The sequence below is a fragment of the Mobula birostris genome, chromosome 8, assembly GCF_030028105.1.
Source record: "Mobula birostris isolate sMobBir1 chromosome 8, sMobBir1.hap1, whole genome shotgun sequence".
Taxonomy (NCBI): domain Eukaryota; kingdom Metazoa; phylum Chordata; class Chondrichthyes; order Myliobatiformes; family Myliobatidae; genus Mobula; species Mobula birostris.
In genome coordinates, this window is record NC_092377.1 from 133,524,074 (window position 1) to 133,544,623 (window position 20,550).

Consider the following 20,550-nt stretch of genomic DNA (forward strand, 5'->3'; position numbering starts at 1 on the left):
TGTAGTGATGGGAGTGATGATGTAGTGATGGGAGTGATGATGTAGTGATGGGAGTGAGAATGTAGTGATGGGAGTGATGATGTATTGACAGGGGGGTGAGGATGTAGTGATGGGAGTGATGATGTATTGACGGCGGTGAGGATGTAGTGATGGGAGTGATGATGTATTGACAGGTGGAGGTGAGGATATAGTGAGGGGGTGAGGATGTAGTGATGGGAGTGATGATGTATTGACAGGGAGGTGAGGATGTAGTGATGGGAGTGATGATGTATTGACGGCGGTGAGGATGTAGTGATGGGAGTGATGATGTAGTGATGGGAGTGATGATGTAGTGATGGGAGTGAGAATGTAGTGATGGGAGTGATGATGTATTGACAGGGAGGTGAGGATGTAGTGATGGGAGTGATGATGTATTGACAGGGAGGTGAGGATGTAGTGATGGGAGTGATGATGTATTGACGGCGGTGAGGATGTAGTGATGGGAGTGATGATGTAGTGATGGGAGTGATGATGTAGTGATGGGAGTGAGAATGTAGTGATGGGAGTGATGATGTATTGACAGGGGGGTGAGGATGTAGTGATGGGAGTGATGATGTATTGACGGCGGTGAGGATGTAGTGATGGGAGTGATGATGTAGTGATGGGAGTGATGATGTATTGACGGGGGTTGAGGATGTAGTGATGGGAGTGATGATGTATTGACGGGGAGTGATGACGTATTGACGGGGGGGTGAGGATATATTTAGGGGTTGAGGATGTAGTGATGGGAGTGATGATGTATTGACGGGGGGGTGAGGATGTAGTGATGGGAGTGAGAATGTATTGACAGGGGGGTGAGGATATAGTGATGGGAGTGATGATGTATTGACAGGGGTGAGGATGTAGTGAGGGGGTGAGGATGTATTGACGGGGGTTGAGGATGTAGTGATGGGAGTGATGATGTATTGATGGGGGGTGAGGATGTAGTGATGGGAGTGATGATGTATTGACAGGTGGGGGTTAGGATGTAGTGAGGGGGTGAGGATGTAGTGATGGGAGTGATGATGTATTGACGGGCGTGAGGATGTAGTGAAGGGAGTGATATGTATTGACAGGGAGGTGAGGACGTAGTGATGGAAGTGATGATTTACTGACGGGGGTGAGGATGCAGTGATGGGAGTGATGATGTATTGACGGGGGTGAGGATGTAGTGATGGGAGTGATGATATATTGACGGAGTGAGGATGTAGTGATGGGAGTGATGATATATTGACGGAGTGAGGATGTAGTGATGGCAGTGATGATATATTGACGGAGTGAGGATGTAGTGATGGCAGTGATGATGTATTGACGGGGGGTGAGGATGTAGTGATGGGAGTGATGATGTATTGACAGGGAGGTGAGGATGTAGTGATGGGAGTGATGATGTATTGACAGAGGGGTGAAGATGTAGTGATAGGGTTGTGAGGATGTAGTGATGGGAGTGATATGTATTGACAGGGGGTGAGGATGTAGTGATGGGAGTGATGATGTATTGACGGGGGTGAGGATGCAGTGATGGGAGTGATGATATATTGACGGAGTGAGGATGTAGTGATGGCAGTGATGATATATTGACGGCGGTGAGGATGTAGTGATGGGAGTGATGATGTATTGACAGGGAGGTGAGGATGTAGTGATGGGAGTGATATGTATTGACAGGGGGTGAGGATGTAGTGATGGGAGTGATGATGTATTGACGGGGGTGAGGATGTAGTGATGGGAGTGATGATATATTGACGGAGTGAGGATGTAGTGATGGGAGTGATGATATATTGACGGAGTGAGGATGTAGTGATGGCAGTGATGATATATTGACGGAGTGAGGATGTAGTGATGGCAGTGATGATGTATTGACGGGGGGTGAGGATGTAGTGATGGGAGTGATGATGTATTGACAGGGAGGTGAGGATGTAGTGATGGGAGTGATGATGTATTGACAGAGGGGTGAAGATGTAGTGATAGGGTTGTGAGGATGTAGTGATGGGAGTGATATGTATTGACAGGGGGTGAGGATGTAGTGATGGGAGTGATGATGTATTGACGGGGGTGAGGATGCAGTGATGGGAGTGATGATATATTGACGGAGTGAGGATGTAGTGATGGCAGTGATGATATATTGACGGCGGTGAGGATGTAGTGATGGGAGTGATGATGTATTGACAGGGAGGTGAGGATGTAGTGATGGGAGTGATATGTATTGACAGGGGGTGAGGATGTAGTGATGGGAGTGATGATGTATTGACAGGGTGTGAGGATGTAGTGAGGTGGATGAGGATGTAGTGATGGGAGTGATGATGTATTGACGGGGGGTGAGGATGTAGTGAGGGGTTGAGGAAGTAGTGAGGGGCTGAAGATGTAGTGATGGGAGTAATGATATATTGACGGGAGTGAGGATATAGTGAAGGGAGTGATGATGTATTGACGGGGGGTGATGAAGTATTGACGGGGGGTGAGGATGTAGTGATGGGAGTGAGAATGTAGTGATGGGAGTGATGATGTATTGACGGGGGGGTGAGGATGTAGTGATGGGAGTGTTGATGTATTGACGGGGGTGAGGATGTAGTGACGGGAGTGATGATATATTGACGGGGTGAGGATGTAGTGAAGTGGGTGAGGATATAGTGAGGGGGTGAGGATGTAGTGAGGGGGTGAGGATGTAGTGATGGAAGTGATGATGTATTGACAGGTGGGGGTGAGGATGTAGTGATGGGGTTGTGAGGATGTAGAGATGGGAGTGATGATGTATTGACGGGTGAGGATGTAGTGATGTGAGGGAAGGTGTCGTGATTTCAGGGAGCTAGGTAGAAAGCTGAAAAACAGGACCTCCAGGGTAGTAATCTCCAGCTTGCTGCCTGTGCCACACACTAATGAGGGTAAGAACAGGAGCATTTAGCAGATAAACTAGTGCAGGGGGCAGTGGTTCAGATTTACGGATCATTGGAAAGGTACAACCTGTACAAAAAGCATGGATTACACCTGAACCCAAGGGGACCAATATACTTGCGGACAGGCTTTCCAGAGTTGATCAGGAGGGTTTAAACTAATTTGGCAATGTAATGGGAAACAGAGTGATAGTGCTGAGGATGAGGTAGTTGGTTTACAAACAGTCAGTGTGTAGTGAGACTGCAAGAAAGGGGAGGCTGAAGATAGGGCAAAACTGCATTCAACAGGATGAGTTGTAATGTAAAAGGCAGAGAAAATCTAAAAGGGTGAATACAGGACTAAAGGTGTGATATTTGAATGTGCGCAGAATATGGAATAGGGTAGATGAACTTACAGCACATGTACAGATTGGCAAGTATAACATTGTGAGCATCACTGAATCATTACTGAGAGAAGATTATAGCTGGGAGCTTAACGTCAAAGGATACACATTGTATCGAAAGGACAGGAAAGTAGAGGGGGTGTCGCAGCTCTGTTGATAAAAAATGAAATCAAATCATTAGAATGAGGTGACATAGGGTTGGAAGGTGTTGAATCATTGTGGGTAGAGCTGAGGAACTGCAAGGGTTAAAAGACCATGATGTATTGATGTTGTATATAGACCCTCAAACATTAGTAAGGATGTGGCCTACAAATTACAACGGGAGATGGGAAAGCATGTCAAAAGGGCAATGTTACAATAGCCATCGGGGATTTCAATATGCAGATAGATTGGGTAAATCAGGTTGTTGCTGGATTCCAAGAGAGGGAATTTCTAGAATGCCTATGATATGGCTTTTTAGAGCAGTTCGTGGCTGAGCCCACTACAGGATCAGCTATTATGGATTCGGTGTTGTGCAATGAACTGAAATTGATTGGAGAGTTTAAGGTAAAGGGGAAAATGATCACAATTTGATAAATTCACCCAGCAATTTGATAAGGAGAGGCTAAAGTCAGATGTATCAGTTTTACACTGGAATAAAGGGGCATAAGAGAAGAACTGGCCAGTATTGATTGGAACAGAACACTGGCAGGGACGACGGCAGAGCAGCAACGGCTGAGATTTCAGCTAGCAATTTGGAAGTCGCAGGATATATACATCCCAAGGAGGAAGAAATATTCTAAAGGTAAGATGACACAACTATCGCTAACAAGAGAAGTCAAAGACTTCATAAAAGCCAAAGAGAGGGCATATAAAAGAGCAAAAATTAATTGGAAATTAGAGGACTGGGAAGCTTTTAAAAACCAACAGAAGGCAACTAAAAAAAAGTCAGTAAGAAGGAAGATGGAAATCGAAGGTAAGCTAGCCAATAATATTAAAGAGGATACCAAAAGTTTCTTCAGATACATAAAATGTAAAAGAGAGGCGGGAGTGGATATCGGACTGTTAGAAAATGATGCTGGAGAGGTAGCAATGGGGTTCAAGGAAATGGCGGATTAACTGAATAAGTACTTTGCACCAGTCTTCACTGTGGAAGACACTAGCAGTATGCCGGAAGTTCGAGAGTGTCAGGGGGGCAGAAATGAGTGAAGTTACCATTACTAGAGAGAGAGGAGAAGGAAATTATAGGCCAGTTAATCTGATCCCGGTGGCTGGGAAGTTGTTGGATTTGATTGTTACGGATGTCGTTTCGGGGTACTTGGAGGCACATGATTAAATAGTTCATAGTCAGCATGGTTTACTCGAGGGAAAATCATTGCCTGAGAAATCAGATGGAAATATTTGAAGAAATAACAAAGAGGATAGACAAAGGAGTATCAGTGGATTTTGTGTACTTGGATTTTCAGAAGGCCTTTGACAAGCTGCCACACCTGAGGCTGTGCAACAAGTAAAGAGCCCAATGGTATTATAGGAAACATACTAGCATGGATAAAACAGTGGCTGATTAGCAGGAGGCAAAAAAAGGGAATAAAGGCAGACTTTTCTGGTTGGCTGCCGGTAACTACAAGGGTCTGTCGGGGCTGCTTCTTTTTACATCATATGTCAATGACTTGGATGACAGAGTTGATAGCTTTGTGGCAAAGTTTGTGGACGATACAATGATATGTAGAGGGGCAGGCAGTTTGAGGAAGTAGAGTGGTTACAAAAGAACAGACGGATTGAGAGAATAGGCAAAGAAGTGGCAGTTGGAATACAGCGTCAGGAAGTGTATGGTCATGCACTTTGGTAGAAGAAATAAAAGCATAAACTATTTTCTAAATGGAGAGAAAATTCAATAATCTGAGGTGCAAAGGGACTTAGGAGTCCATGTGCAGAGTTCCTTAAAGGTTAATTTGCAGGTTGAGCCTGTGGTGAGGAAAGCAAGTGCGACGTTAGCATTCATTTCAGGAGGACTGGAATATAAAAGCAAGGATATAGTGTTGAGGTTCTATAAAGCACTGGGCGAGCCCCTTACCTAAGAAAGGATGTGCCAACATTGGAGAGGGTTCAAAGGAGGTTCACAAAGTTGACTCCGGGTTTGAAAAGCTTGCCGTATGAAGAGAGTTTCATGGCTGTGGGCCTGTGCTCACTGGAATTCAGAAGAATGAGGTGTGACCTCATTGAAATCTATCAAAAGTTGAAGGGCCTCAAGAGAGTGGATGAGGAGACAATGTTTCCTATGGTGGGAGAATTTAGGACCAGAGGATAAAGCCTCAGAATAGAGGGGCATTCTTTTAGAATGGAGGTGAGGAGAGTGATGAATCAGTGTAATTTGGTGCCACAGGTGTCCATGGAGACCAAGTCATTGGGTATATTTAAGGCAGAAGTAAATACATTTTTGATAACTCAGAGCATGAAAGAACATGGCAGGAGATTGGGGCTGAGAGGGAAAATGGATCAGCCATGATGAAATGGCGGAGCAGACCAAATGGCCTGACTCAGCTCTTATATCTTACGGTCTTATGGGGGTGAGGATGTAGTGAAGGGGGTGGATGTAGTGAGGGGGATGGATGTAGTGAAGGGGGTGTGGATGTAGTGAGGGGAATGAGGATGTACAGACAGAGTGAGGATGTAGTGGGGGGTGAGGATGTAGTGAGGGGGTGAGGGTATAGTGAGGGGGGTGAGGATGTAGTGACAGGTGAGGATGTAGTGAGGGAGTGAGGATGCAGTGAGGGGGTGAGGGTGTAGTGATGGGGAGGTGAGGATGTAGTGAGGGGGGTGAGGGTGTAGTGAGGCAGGTGAGGGTGTAGTGAGGGGGTGAGGGTGTAGCGAGAGGGGGTGAGGATGTAGTTACAGGGAGATGAGGATGTAGTGACATGGGGAAGATATAGTGAAGGGGAGGATGTAGTGAGGAGAAGGATGTAGTGAGGGGGGTGAGGGTGTAGTGAGGGGGGAGGATGTAGTGAAGGGGAGGACGTAGTGATGGATGAGGATGTAGTGAGGGGGTGAGGATGTAGTGACAGGGAGATGAGGATGTATTGAGGGGGTGAGGGTGTATTTATGGGGAGGTGAGAATGTAGTGACAGGGGAAGATATAATGAGGGGGAGGATGTAGTGGAGGGGTGAGGATGTTGTGAGGGGGTGAGGATGTAGTGAGGGGATGAGGGTGTAGTGAGAGGGGTGAGGATGTAGTTACGGGGAGTTGAGGATGTAGTGACAGGGGGAGGATGTACTGAGGGGGGAAGTTTACTGAGGGGGTGAAGATGTAGCGATGGCGGGAGGAAGTGCCACAGGGTCTTCAGCCTGTGTCGGTGGGTGTGGGATTTGTACGAGGAAGGATGGATGGGATGATGATAGGAGATTGAGGTGGTGGTGATAGGGTTGAGGGTATGTTGAGGAGAGAGAGGGGTGATGAGGAAGAAGATGGTGGATAGCTGAGGGGATGTTGAGGAGGGAAAGAGAGGGATGATGAGGAAGAAGAGGATAGATTGATGAAGGGATGTTGAGGGAGAAAGATGATGAAGGGGTGGGGGATGGTGAGGAGGGAGAAGATGATGAGGAAGGTGTTGGTGAGGGGGAGGGATGAGTAAAAAGATGGGGGTTCCGTGAGGTGTTAAGGGGAGGATCGGAATCGAGGAGGGGATTGTCTTATCGGAAGCTGATGGTCGCCATACCCTGGTGCTCTCCCTCCCCACTTCCTCCGGCCGCACTCACCGAGCCGCCGCTCTCCACCCTCCTGCCGACCGGCCTCACCTCCCCTTCCGCCGGTGACCGAGCTCCGCAGAGCCCGCGGTCCGACCCGGTCCGCCCCGGCGCGGCGCACACCCCCCCGCCCCCCACACCGGCCTGTCCGCTCCCGGCTGCCGGCTGCCGGCTCCGGGCTCCCCACCTCTCCGGCCGAATCCGCTCCTCCTCCACTTCCACCACCGTGGCGTCAGTGCCTGGACCCGGCCGCAGTCCCGCTCCCCAGCCCACCGCCCCGCGGTCCCTCCTCACCGGCTCTGCTGCTGGGCGGGAGTCCGGGCGCCAACCGCCGCCCCCGGGCCGCCAGCCCCCGACACCCCCCCGGCCGCCGCCGCAACCCTCTTCCCCACCCCCAATCCTCCCCATCTCCCCCGCCGAGCTTCGTCCCCTCTCCCCGTCACCCCCCATCATCCCCATTCTTCCCCCCCCGTCCACCACTTCATCCCTTATGCTCCCCCAGGCCTACTCTTCCCCCCACCCCGTCATCGCCACTCTGCCCCAAGCCTCCCTCCCCCCCCCCGTCACTTCGTCAACCCCACTCTCTCTCCCAGGCCCCCCCATCCACCCCTTCATCCCTAGTCTTCCCCCAGGCCTCCTCTCTCCCTGTCCGCCCCATCGCCACTGCCCCAGGCCACCTCCCACTCCCCCCTCATCATCCCCACCCTCTTCTGTCCACTGCCAGGCCTCCTCTCACTCCTCCCCCCATCCACTCCATCATCCCCACTCTGCCCCAGGCCTCCTCACCCCCCCATCCACTCCGTCCACCCCTTCATCCCTACTCTCCCTCAAGCATCCTTACCTCCCCTCCCCATCACTTCCCCCCACTCACCTCATCAACCCCATGCTCTCCCCCAGGCCTCCTCTCCATCCACCTTGTCAGCCCTACTCTCCCCTATGCCTCCACCCCCACCTCAGCCCTTCCCCTGTAATTCCACTCTCGCCCTTCCCCACCCCCAGTCCTCCCACCCATCGTTTCACATCCCCTTCCCCAACCTGATCCTCTTCTGCCACCCCATCGCAGCCACCCCCATCACAACCACTCTTTTCTCTAATGCCAGCACCTGACTGTCCTCTCCTCGCTGTGTGAACCCTCACCCTACCCTTACACCCCCAGTACACTTTCGACTCCTCCCTCACCCCAAACTAATACCCACTCCCTCATACCACTTCTCTCATCCCTTCCCCCACTTCCTTCTCACCTACCTCCTCCTTCCCTCCCACCCAAATCCTTCTCCCTTCTCTCTCACACCCATACCCTCATACCCCCACTACACTCCTAACCTTTCCCTCACCCCAACTTGTATCTCACACTCCTCACCCATGCTGAATCCTCCCACACCCTAATTTCTCCCTATCTCCATCATCCTTAACTCCTCCAACCCAGCCGCATACCTCCCTCACACCCCTCACCCAGCTCTTCCCTCACATCTCTCCATGATTTCCCTCACCTTCACACTCCCCACCTCTCATGATCCTCATGCCCATACAAATCTCCCTCATCAGACCCCCCACCCCCATTCTGCCGCCTCACACACACCCATCCACTCCTCTCACCTCCAAACCCACACTCCTGCCCCCACCATCACAATCCTTCTCCACATTAACTCCATCTTCACCCCATCCCCTACCTCACCCTACACTCAAACTCTAACTCCCCTTCCTACACCCTCAACCGACACCCACAGTCTCCATTACCCTTACTGTGCATGCCCCCCCACAACCCTCCCTTCATGTAACCACATCTTCACACCACTACCCCACACATACACCTCCTCCACTCCCCCCCCCCCAAAACTTCACACCCTTCTCCCACACTCGCACACCCAACCCGGTCCTCACAGCTATTCAGAGAGCTTGCACAAACTTGGGTTGTTCTCTTTGGAGGCTGAGGGAAGGCCTGATAAAAAGCATGAGAGGCTTGGATAGAAACACAGAAAACCTACAGCACAATACAGGCCCTTCGGCCCACAATGCTGTGCCGAACATGTACTTACTTTAGAAATTACCTAGGGTTACCCATATCCCTCTATTTTACTAAGCTCCATGTAACTATCAAGGAGTCACTTAAAAGACCCTATCGTATCCGCCTCCATCACCGTCGCCGGCAGCCCATTCCACGCACTCACCACTCTCTGCCTAAAAATCTTACCCCTAACATCTCCTCTGTACCTAAGAGCACCTTAAAACTGTGCCCTCTTGTGTTAGCCATTTCAGCCCTGGGAAGAAGTCTCTGACTATCCACAAGATCAATGCCTCTCATCATCTTATATACCTCTATCAGGTCACCTCTCATCCTCCGTCGCTCCAAGGAGAAAAGGCCGAGTTCGCTCAACCTATTCTCGTAAGGCATGCTCCTCAATCCTAGCAACATCCTTGTAAATCTCCTCTGCACCCTTTCTATGGTTTCCACATCCTTCCTGCAGTGAGGCGACCAGAACCAAGTACAGTACTCCAAGTGGGGTCTGACCAGGGTCCTATATAGCTGCAACATTACCTCTCGGCTCCCAAACTCAATCCCACGGTTGATGAAGGCTAATGCACTTGTATGCCTTCTTAACCACAGAGTCAACCTGCGTAGCAGCTTTGAGTGTCCTATGGACTCAGACCCCAAGATACGTCTGATCCTCCACACTGCCAAGAGTCTTACCATTAATACTCTATTCTGCCATCATATTTGACCTACCAAAATGAACCACCTCACACTTATCTGGGTTGAGCTCCATCTGCCACTTCTCAGCTCAGTTTTGCATCCTATCAATGTCCCGCTGTAACCTATGACAGCCCTCCACACTATCCACAACACCCCCAACCTTTGTGTCATCAGCAAATTGATGAACCCATCCCTCCACTTACTCATCCAGGTCGGATATAAAAATCTGAATATGACCCATCTACAACCACTCTTTACCTTCTGTGGGCAAGCCAATTCTGGATCCGCAAAGCAAGGTCCCTTTGCGTCCCATGCCTCCCTACTTTCTCAATACGCCTTGCATGGGATACCTTATCAAATGCCATGCTGAAATCCATATACTCAACATCAACTGCTCTACCTTCATCAATGTGTCTAGTCACATCCTGAAAAAATTCAATCTGGCTCATAAGGCACGACCTGCCTTTGAAAAAGCCATGCTGACTATTCCTAATCATATTATGCCTCTCCAAATGTTCATAAGTCCTGCCTCTCAGGATCTTCTCCATCAACTTACCAACCACTGAAGTAAGACTTCCTGGGCTATCTCTACTCCCTTTCTTGAATAAGGGAACAACATCCGCAACCCTCCAATCCTTCAGAACCTCTCCTGTCCCCATTGTTGAAGCAAAGCTCATCGCCAGAGGCTCAGCAATCTTCTCCCTCGCCTCCCACAGTAGCTTGGGGTACATCTCATCCAGTCCTGGTGATTTATCCAATTTGATGCTTTCCAAAAGCTCCAGCACACCCTCTTTCTTAATATCTATATGCTCAAGCTTTTCAGTCAGCTGTAAGTCACCCTACAATCGCCAAGGTCCTTTTCCATAGATAGGGTAGTTTTTTTTCCCCCAGGGTGTAAGTGTCAAGTCGCAGGTTAAAGGAAATGCGTGTGACAACTTGTTACACAGAGTGGTGGGTGCCTGGAGTGTGCTGCCGGGGAGGGGGTGGGGGGGCGGTGGTCAAAGCATATAAAATTTCAGAGGTGTTTAGACAAACACATGAACAGATGGCGTTTATTATTGTTGTCTGATATTAGGTGAAATTTATTGTTCTGAAGCAGCAGTACAGTGCAAAGCCATCAAATTACTAAAACAAATAAGTTGGGCAAAATCCAAGGTAGTCTGCATGGTCCGTTCAGAAATCTGATGGTGGAGGGGAAGAAGCTCTTCCAAAACGTTGAGAGTCTGTCTGCATACTCCTGTACCTCCTCCCCACTCATAGCAATGGATCACAAAAAAGGTAAGTGCAGTTGGACAAGGCAAGGAGCAGAGAGATATTGACATGTGCAGGCAATTGGGATCATGGTCAGCACTGATGGGCCAAGGGGCCTGTTCTTGGGCTATAGTGTCCTATGTTAAACATACTACTAGCAATAGGGTAACTGGGAGGGAGTAGGTTCCTGCAAGGATCAGTGCGGAACCACAGGGGATAGGTGGAATCTTAAATGAATACATTTTCTCATATTTACTGTGGGGGGAGGGGTCATTGGAAGCTTGGGAATTCAGGGAGGAGAATTATGATGTCCTGAATCATGTTGATACTACGAAGGAGGAGATGTTAGCGGTCTTGTGTTACACTAAAGTGAATAAATCCCTGGGGCCTGAATGAGTGTCTCCCAGGAGGTTGTGGGAAGCAAGGGAGGAGATTGTTGGGAGACTGGCGGAGATCTGTCTACCCTCATTAGGCACAAGTGAAGTACCAGGAAACTGGAAGGAGCCTATTGTTGTGTTTTTAAGAAAGACAAGCCTGGAAACTACAGGCTGGAGAGCCTAACATCAATGGTGGGAAAGTTACTGGAGGGCGTTCTGAAAGACAGGATTTATTTACATTTTGAATAGTCAGCGTGGCTTCCATGTGAAATTCACATCTCACATTTTTAATGAGTTTTTTTAGAGAGGTGACAAAGGGAATTGACAAAGGTAAGGTAGTAGATATCGTCCAGATGAACTTTAGTGAGGCCACTGACAAGATCATACATGGAGCACAGAAGAGATTTACAGATACTGGGAATCTTGAGCAACACACACAAAACGCTGGAGGAAGTCAGCAGGTTAGACTGACCATAGAGGGAAATAAACAGTCAACGTTTTGGGCCGAGACCCTTCATCAGGGCTGGAAAGGAAGGAGGCAGAAGCCAGATAAGTCCAAAAACAGGCTGGAGGAGCAAACACCACATACACCATCTTGGCAATTCAGCATGAACATTCAGCTCTCTAAGTTAGATTAGATTCGATATGTTGGCACGTGGCCAAATGGTGAAGGTGTTCATCTAGTGACTTGAAGGTCACTAGTTCAAGCCTTGGCTGAAGCAGCATGTTGTGTCCTTGAGCAAGGCACTTAACCACACATTGCTCTGCGACGACACCGGTGCCAAGCTGTATGGGTCCTAATGCCCTTCCCTTGGACAACATCGGTGGAGTGGAGGGGGGAGACTTGCAGCATGGGCAACTGCTGGTCTTCCATACAACCTTGCCCATGGTCTCATGAGATTAACGGATGCCTATTAAAGAAGTATTTATTAATCACGTGTACATCAAAACATATAGTGAAATGTTCCATTTGCATTAACAACCCAATCTGAGGATGTGCTGGGGGCAGAGCACAAGTGTTACCATATATTCTGGCGCCAACATAGCAAGCCTACGATGCCAACGTACAACAAAACAAAGCTCATTCTTTCCCAACCACCACCCACACGCAAAGATGGCTCAGATTCGCCAGCCTTGGGCATTTGACCTCCAGTCTTCTAGTAACCTCTTTCCTCTGTCCCCCTCACCCCCAACCCCACACCATCATTTCACTTCAGTAGCCCTCTCACCTGTTCCATTCCCGTATCTCGCCCTCATGACCTACCTATCACTTTCCTTTGGTTCCCTACTTCCTTCCCTTTATTCCATGGTCCACTGTTGTCTCCGGTCTTTAACCTTTCACCTATCAACTGCCAGCTTCTCACAAACCTCCCCGCTCCCCCACCCAGTTTCACCTATCACCTGCCAGCTTCTCACAAACATCCCCGCTCCCCCACCCAGTCTCACCTATCACCCCCAGCTTCTCACAAACCTCCCCGCTCCCCCACCCAATCTCACCTATCACCCCCAGCTTCTCACAAACAACCCCACTCCCCCACCCAGTCTCACCTATCACCTGCCAGCTTCTCACAAACATCCCCGCACCCCCACCCAGTCTCATCTATCACCCCCACCTTCTCACAAACCTCCCCGTTCCCCCACCCAGTCTCACCTATCACCTGCCAGCTTCTCACAAACATCCCCACACCCCCACCCAGTCTCACCTATCACCCCCAGCTTCTCACAAACATCCCCGCTCCCCCACCCAGTCTCACCTATCATCCCCAGCTTCTCACAAACCTCCCCGCTCCCCCACCTAGTCTCACCTATCACCCCCAGCTTCTCACAAATCTCCCCGCTCCCCCACCCAGTCTCACCTATCACCTGCTAGCTTCTCACAAACCTCCCCGCTCCCCCACCCAGTCTCACCTATCACCTGCTAGCTTCTCACAAACCTCCCCGCTCCCCCACCCAGTCTCACCTATCACCCCCAGCTTCTCACAAACATCCCCGCTCCCCCACCCAGTCTCACCTATCACTCCCAGCTTCTCACAAACATCCTCGCTCCCCCACCCAGTCTCACCTATCATCCCCAGCTTCTCACAAACCTCCCTGCTCCCCCACCCAGTCTCACCTATTACCCCCAGCTTCTCACAAACCTCCCCGCTCCCCCACCCAGTCTCACCTATCACCCCCAGCTTCTCACAAACCTGCCCGCTCCCCCACCCAGTCTCACCTATCACCTGCCAGCTTCTCACAAATATCCCTGCTCCCCCACCCAGTCCCACCTATCACCCCCAGCTTCTCACAAACCTCCCCGCTCCCCCACCCAGTCTCACCTATCACCTGCCAGCTTCTCACAAACATCCCCGCACCCCCACCCAGTCTCACCTATCACCCCCAGCTTCTCACAAACCTCCCTGCTCCCCCACCCAGTCTCACCTATCACCTGCCAGTTTCTCACAAACATCCCTGCACCCCCACCCAGTCTCACCTATCACCCCCAGCTTCTCACAAACCTGCCCGCTCCCCCACCCAGTCTCACCTATCACCCCCAGCTTCTCACAAACATCCCCGCTCCCCCACCCAGTCTCACCTATCACCTGCCAGCTTCTCACAAACATCCCCCCACCCCCACCCAGTCTCACCTATCACCCCCAGCTTCTCACAAACCTCCCCGCTCCCCCACCCAGTCTCACCTATCACCCCCAGCTTCTCACAAATATCCCCGATCCCCCACCCAGTCTCTCCTATCACCCCCAGCTTGTCACAAACCTCCCCGCACCCCCACCCAGTCTCACCTATCACCTGCCAGTTTCTCTCAAACATCCCCGCTCCCCCACCCAGTCTCACCTATCACCCCCAGCTTCTCACAAATATCCCCGCTCCCCCACCCAGTCTCACCTATCACCCCCAGCTTCTCACAAATCTCCCCGCTCCCCCACCCAGTCTCACCTATCACCCCCAGCTTCTCACAAACCTCCCCGCTCCCCCACCGTCTCACCTATCACCTGCCAGCTTCTCACAAACATCCGCGCACCCCCACCCAGTCTCACCTATCACCCCCCAGCTTCTCACAAACATCCCCGCTCCCCCACCCAGTCTCATCTATCACCCCCAGCTTTTCACAAACATCCCCGCGCCCCCACCCAGTCTCACCTATCACCCCCAGCTTCTCACAAACATCCCCGCTCCCCCACCCAGTCTCACCTATCACCCCCAGCTTCTCACAAACCTCCCCGCTCCCCCACCCAGTCTCACCTATCACCCCCAGCTTCTCACAAACATCCCCGCACCCCCACCCAGTCTCACCTATCACCCCCAGCTTCTCACAAACATCCCCGCTCCCCCACCCAGTCTCACCTATCACCCCCAGCTTGTCACAAACATCCCCGCTTCCCCACCCAATCTCACCTATCACCCCCAGCTTCTCACAAACATCCCCGCTCCCCCGCCCAGTCTCACCTATCATCCCCAGCTTCTCACAAACCTCCCCGCTCCCCCACCCAGTCTCACCTATCACCTGCCAGCTTCTCACAAACATCCCCGTTCCCCCACCCAGTCTCACCTATCACCTGCCAGCTTCTGACAAACATCCCCGCACCCACACCCAGTCTCACCTATCACCCCCAGCTTTTCACAAACATCCCCGCGCCCCCACCCAGTCTCACCTATCACCCCCAGCTTCTCACAAACATCCCCGCTCCCCCACCCAGTCTCACCTATCACCCCCAGCTTCTCACAAACATCCCCGCTCCCCCACCCAGTCTCACCTATCACCCCCAGCTTTTCACAAACATCCCCGCGCCCCCACCCAGTCTCACCTATCACCCCCAGCTTCTCACAAACATCCCCGCTCCCCCACCCAGTCTCACCTATCACCTGCCAGCTTGCACTGCTCCCCTGCTTTTGGCTTTTGTCCCCTCCCTTTCCAAGCCTGATGAGAGGTCTTGGCCTGAATTATTGACTGTTTGTTTATCTCCATATACTCTGCCTGACCTCCTAAAGTTCCTTGAGTATTTTCTGTGTGTCCCACGTGGAAGGCTTCTCCAGAAGGTTAAACCAGGTGGCATCCAGGGTGATTTAGAGAACTGGATACAATATTAGCATGGTTGTAGGAGGCAAAGATGTTCGGGGAGGGTCGGTTGTCCGATAGGAGACCAGTAAACAATGGTGGTGTGCTGGGTCCGTTATTGTTTGACATTTATTTAATGATTTGGAAGGAAACGTAGCTGGCATGATTTTCTAGCTGACACTAAAAATGGTGCAGTAAATAATTTCCTGGAGGAACTCAGTGGGTTGAATTGCATCTGTGGGAGGAAAGGAACCCTTGATGTTTCAGGTTGAGTTGCTGCATCGGGAATGTGACATCAAAACTGCTGTTGGTGGACAGTGAAGGGTTGCAAATCAAAACAACTAATTTCACATCATATACAGCGATAACAAAACCACCTTCTGCTAGTACTTAAATCAACTGGGAAGGCGCGGCAGAGAATGGCTGATGGAATTTAATTCAGAGAAGTGCAAGATGATGTATTTTGGGAAGTTAAACCAGGACAGGACATGCATAGTGAATGGCAGGAGCCTGTGGAGTGCTGCTCAACTGCTGATCTTAGTATAGGTACATGGTTCCCTGAAAGTAGTGAAAACAATGCATTGCCACACTTTCCATTTTTGAAATTTCAGTTGGATCCTTACCAATTTTTATCGATGCACCATAGAAAGCATCCCGTCCAGATGCATCACGGCTGGATAAGGCAACTGCTCTGCACGTGACCTAAAGAAGCTGCAGAGAGTTGTACGCACAGCTTGGCACATCACAGAAACCAGCTTCCTCTCAATGGAATCTGTTTACATTTCTCCCTTCCTCGGTAATGCAGCCAATGTAATCAAACAACCCCCCCGCCCCACACCCCGGACGTTCTGTCCTCTCTCCTCTCCCATCAAGCAGAAGATGCAAAGGTGTGAAAGCATGTACCACCAGACTTCTACCCACTGTTATCAGACTCTTAGCATACAATAAAGCCTTGGCCTGTAAAATCTACCTTGTTATGATCTTGCATTTTATCATTTAATTGTTTACCTGCGCTGCACTTCCTCAGTAAATTGTTGTTACACTTTACTGCCACACTTTGCTCTAGCTCAATGCACTGTGTGTAATGATCTGATTTGCATGAACAAACTTTTCACTGTATCTCGATAGGCATGGCAATGATAAACTAATTCCAATACTTTCCTTCATCAGAGTAATGATGTCATGTTGCATTGAAACAAAATGGTCTGGCCACATCCAGAACACTGTATGCAGTTCTCCTCGAAAAGCCACAGGAAGGATGTGGTTAAGCCCCAGATTCGACTGTACCCTTGAAGCCGTGTAGCCTGGACTGGAGGGTTGAGTTATAAGGAGACGGGAGAGGCTGCGACTGTGATACTGGAGTGAAGGATGAGAGGTGACCTTAAAGAGGTGTATAAAATCACAAGGTGCGTAAATAGGATGAACGGTCACTGTCCTTCTCCCCACCCAACTCCCTCCCCCTCCCGAGGCAGAGGAGTCTGAACTTAAAGGGCACAAGTTTAAAGTGAGAGATGAAAGATTTAAAGGGGACCTGAGAGGCAAAATTTCCACACAGAGAGTGGTGGGTGTCTGGACCAAACTGCTGGAAGAGGTGGTAGAGGTGGGTACAGTTGCAATATTTAAAGGGCACTTGGACAGGTACATGAGAGGAAAGGCTTAGAGGGGAATGGGTCAAACAGGAAGACAGGGCCAAATAAGCATCACACACAAAATGCTGGAAGAACTCTGCAGGCCAGGCACCATCTATGGAAAAGAGTAAACAGACCCTTCATCAGGACTGGAGGAAAAAAGATGAGGTCAGAGTAAGAAGGTGAAGCGGGGGGGAGGGAGAAATACAAGGCAGTAGGTGATAGGTGAAACCGGGGCAGGGGGAGGATTGAGGTAAAAAATGGGAAGTCGATTGGTGAAAGAGACACGGGGCTGGAGAAGGGGGAATCTGATAGGAGAGGACAGAAGGCCATGGAAGAAAGGGAAGGGGCAGGAGCACCAGGCGGAGGTGATAGGTAGGTAAGGAGATAAGGTGAGAGAGGGATAAACAAGTTGGGCTGAAGGCACTTGCCACAGGCAGCTGTGGAGGACAAATCTTTTTGTATATTTGAGGCGGAGGTTCATGATTGGTCAGGGCATGAAAGGACACGGGGAGAAAGCAGGAGACTGGGGCTGAGAGGAAACTTGGATCAGCCATGATGAAATGGGAGCACAAATTCGATGGGCCAAATGGCCTAATTCTGCTCCTGTATCTTATGGACTTTGTGACTCTACACATTACACAGAGATGGACAGATTTTTAGGTGAGATGAAGATTAGGATGGCACAACCAGCTCATAGAGCTACTGCCTCCAGTTTCAAACAACCCGGGTTCAGTCCTGACCTCAGGTGCTGTCTGTGTGTGAAGTTTGCTCGTCACCCTCCTCCTTCTCCCTCCAACCTGGAAACTGCATGGGTTTCCCCTGAGTGCTCTGGTTTCCTCCCACATACCAATGACATGTGGGTCAGTAGGTTAATTAGGAGCAGCCATTGTGAGAGTGTTGTGTTTGGGGTGTAAAGTGTTGAGGCTTCTGCTCGAGGGCCTGAGCAGAGGTAAAGGTAAGACAGGGTACGAGCTTTTACTTTCCCCTGTGGTCTCAGTGGCTTAGAGATGGCCGTCAGGGCAGTGGTCTGCTCCCCCTGCAGGATGTGGGAGCTGAGGGAGACTCCTAGTGTCCCAGGTGACTCTACCTGTGGGAAGTGAGTCTCGTTCTGGCTCCAGACCTCAATGAGCAACTAGATCTTCAGCTGGACTTCCCCAGGAGCATCCGTGACGCCGAGAGCATCACAGACAGGTGCCGAGTGAGGGGGTCACACCGGGGGTACAGGGTGACCACCAAAAAGGGAAGAGGGGTCAGGCGGAGAGTGCAGGAACCCTGTGGTCATTCCCCTCACTAACACATCTCTCGTTTTGGGGGAGGGTGACCTTCCAGAGGAGAGCAGCAGCAGCCTGGTCTGTGGATCAGTGACCGAGTCTGGTACACAGCAGGGAGGGGGGAGACAAGGAGAGACTCGATAGTTACAGACATCCCACCTCTCCCGGAGGTTCCGGGAGTCTCCCGCATATTGATAGTGGCTCCCTGATGCCTGCAAATTATATACAATATCCCAGAAATCGATTTTTTTGAGAGCGAGCGAGAGAGAGAGCATGAGAGCAAGAAAGAGAGAGACAGCGCGCCATGGCAGAGTGTTCCAAAAAAAGAAAATATAAAACATACATTACCCCAGGCTACACTAAAGTGTACCCCTGCCTAATGGGGGTCAAAAATAATGACAGTGTTGCTCGCTGCACTGTTTGCAACAGTGACTTTTCTATTGCCCATGATGGATTAAGACTGTAAAAGACATATTGAGGTGAGTTTAACAGGTGTCATTGGTTCATTAGCATAGCTAATGTTATTTAAACTAGCTGGCTAGCTGCTAAGGAGCTACTTTATTGCAGACATTCCACCTCTCCCGGAAGTTCTGGGAGTCTCCCGCAAATTGATGGTGCTACCTCCCTGAAATGAGTTTTTGCAGGGTGGGATGTCTGTAGTTAGGTGGATAGACAGGAGATTCTGTGGCCAGAAACAAGCCTTGTTGCCTCCCAGGTGCCAGAGGGGAGGACATCTCCAAGCAGTTGCGGGGAAGGGCGAGCAGCCAGCGCTCGAGATACACATTGGTACCAATGACACAGGTAGTTAAAGGGATGAGGTCCTGCAGTGAACAACAGGGAGTTAGGCAGAAGGATAAACAACAGACCTCAAGGACTGTAATCTCTTGATTACTCCCAATACCATGCACGAGTGAGGATAGGGCAGATGTATGGCAGAGTGCAGGAGGGAGGGATTCAGATAATTGGGAACTGTTCTGGAATAGAGGGCAGCCTGTATAAGAGGGACGGGTTCACCTCAACTGGAGAGGGACTAATATCGTGGTGGGGAGATGTGTACATGCCACCGGGGAGGGTTGAAACTAACCTGGCAGGAGGGGGATAGGATCCAAAGTGGTGGTGTGGCAGGCAGGCAAGTTGAGGCAAATATAAATTTTAACGTGAGCAAGGTCAGTGGACAGGACGGGCAGGGTTAAGGTGGGGAGTGAGGAGGATCTGAGAATAACCTGTATTTATTTCAATGGAGGCAGCCCGACAAGTGAGGCAGATGGACTGGGTCACGGAACTGGAATATTATAACTATTACAGAAACACGGCTGAGGGAGGGACAGGAAATATGCCACCTCCTTCTCTCAATTTCTGTCTCCACCGCATGTACTCTCAGAATGAAGCTTTTCATTCTAGAACCAATGAGATGTCCTCCTTCTTCAAAGAAAGGGGCTTACCTTCCTCACCCGCACGTCTTTCATTTCACACACGTCTACCCTCACCCCATCCTCCAACCAACCTATCAGGGATAGGGTTCCTCTTGTCCTCAACTACCACCCCATCAGCCTCTGCGTCCAGCACGTAATTCTCCATAACTTCCACAATCTCCAACAGAATCCCACCACCAAACGCATCTTTCCCTCCCCCTCCATTTCCTGCTTTCTGCAGGGATTGCTCTCTTCGCAACTCCCTTGTCCACTCATCCCTCCCCACTGATCTTCCTCATGGCACTTATTTTGCAAGTGAAGCAAATGCTACAGCTGCGTACTTGCTAGAGAGCATGCCTTATGAGAATAGGTTGAGTCAACTCGGCCTTTTCTCCTTGGAGCGATGGAAGATGAGAGGTAACTTGATAGAGGTGTATAAAATGATGAGAGGCATCGATCGTGTGGATAGCCAGAGGCTTTTTCTCGGGGCTAACATGAGGGGGCATAGTTTTAAGGTACTTGGAAGTAGGTACAGAAGGGATGTCAGGGGTAAGTTTTTCACACAGAGAGTGGTGGGTGCATGGAATGCACTGCTGGCAATGGTGGTGGAACTGTCAAGGCGGATCGACCCAATGCAAGGGGCAAATACCACGAACACAATAAACCAGGCAATATTTTATCAAACTTTACTCTTCATTCTATGGGGAAAGTTACAGACTGATCTCCCAAAGAGCCAGTCCGGACACTACCCTCCCCCAAATCACAACTGTCCACAATTTATAACATTGATCACGTACACAGGAAATCTTACGATTCCAAGTTAAGACAATATTAGAATAATTTCAGTCACATGCTA

The 20,550-nt window shown here is 50.2% G+C and overlaps 1 protein-coding gene across 5 annotated transcripts in view; it reads right to left on the reverse strand.

Moving 5' to 3' along the window:
- Window positions 1-7,355, reverse strand: part of LOC140201724 (glutamate receptor ionotropic, kainate 5-like) — a 152,312-nt gene extending 144,957 nt beyond the window's left edge. Inside the window, exon 1 of one of the 5 annotated variants that reach the window (XM_072266303.1) lies at window positions 7,301-7,355. The gene's annotated coding sequence lies outside the window, so the exon portion shown is untranslated. Of the gene's footprint in view, window positions 1-7,018; window positions 7,126-7,193; window positions 7,254-7,300 lie in introns of those variants that run through there. The other 4 variants (XM_072266302.1, XM_072266301.1, XM_072266304.1 and 1 more) reach the window with 4 other exon arrangements.
- Window positions 7,356-20,550: the final 13,195 nt, after the last annotated feature.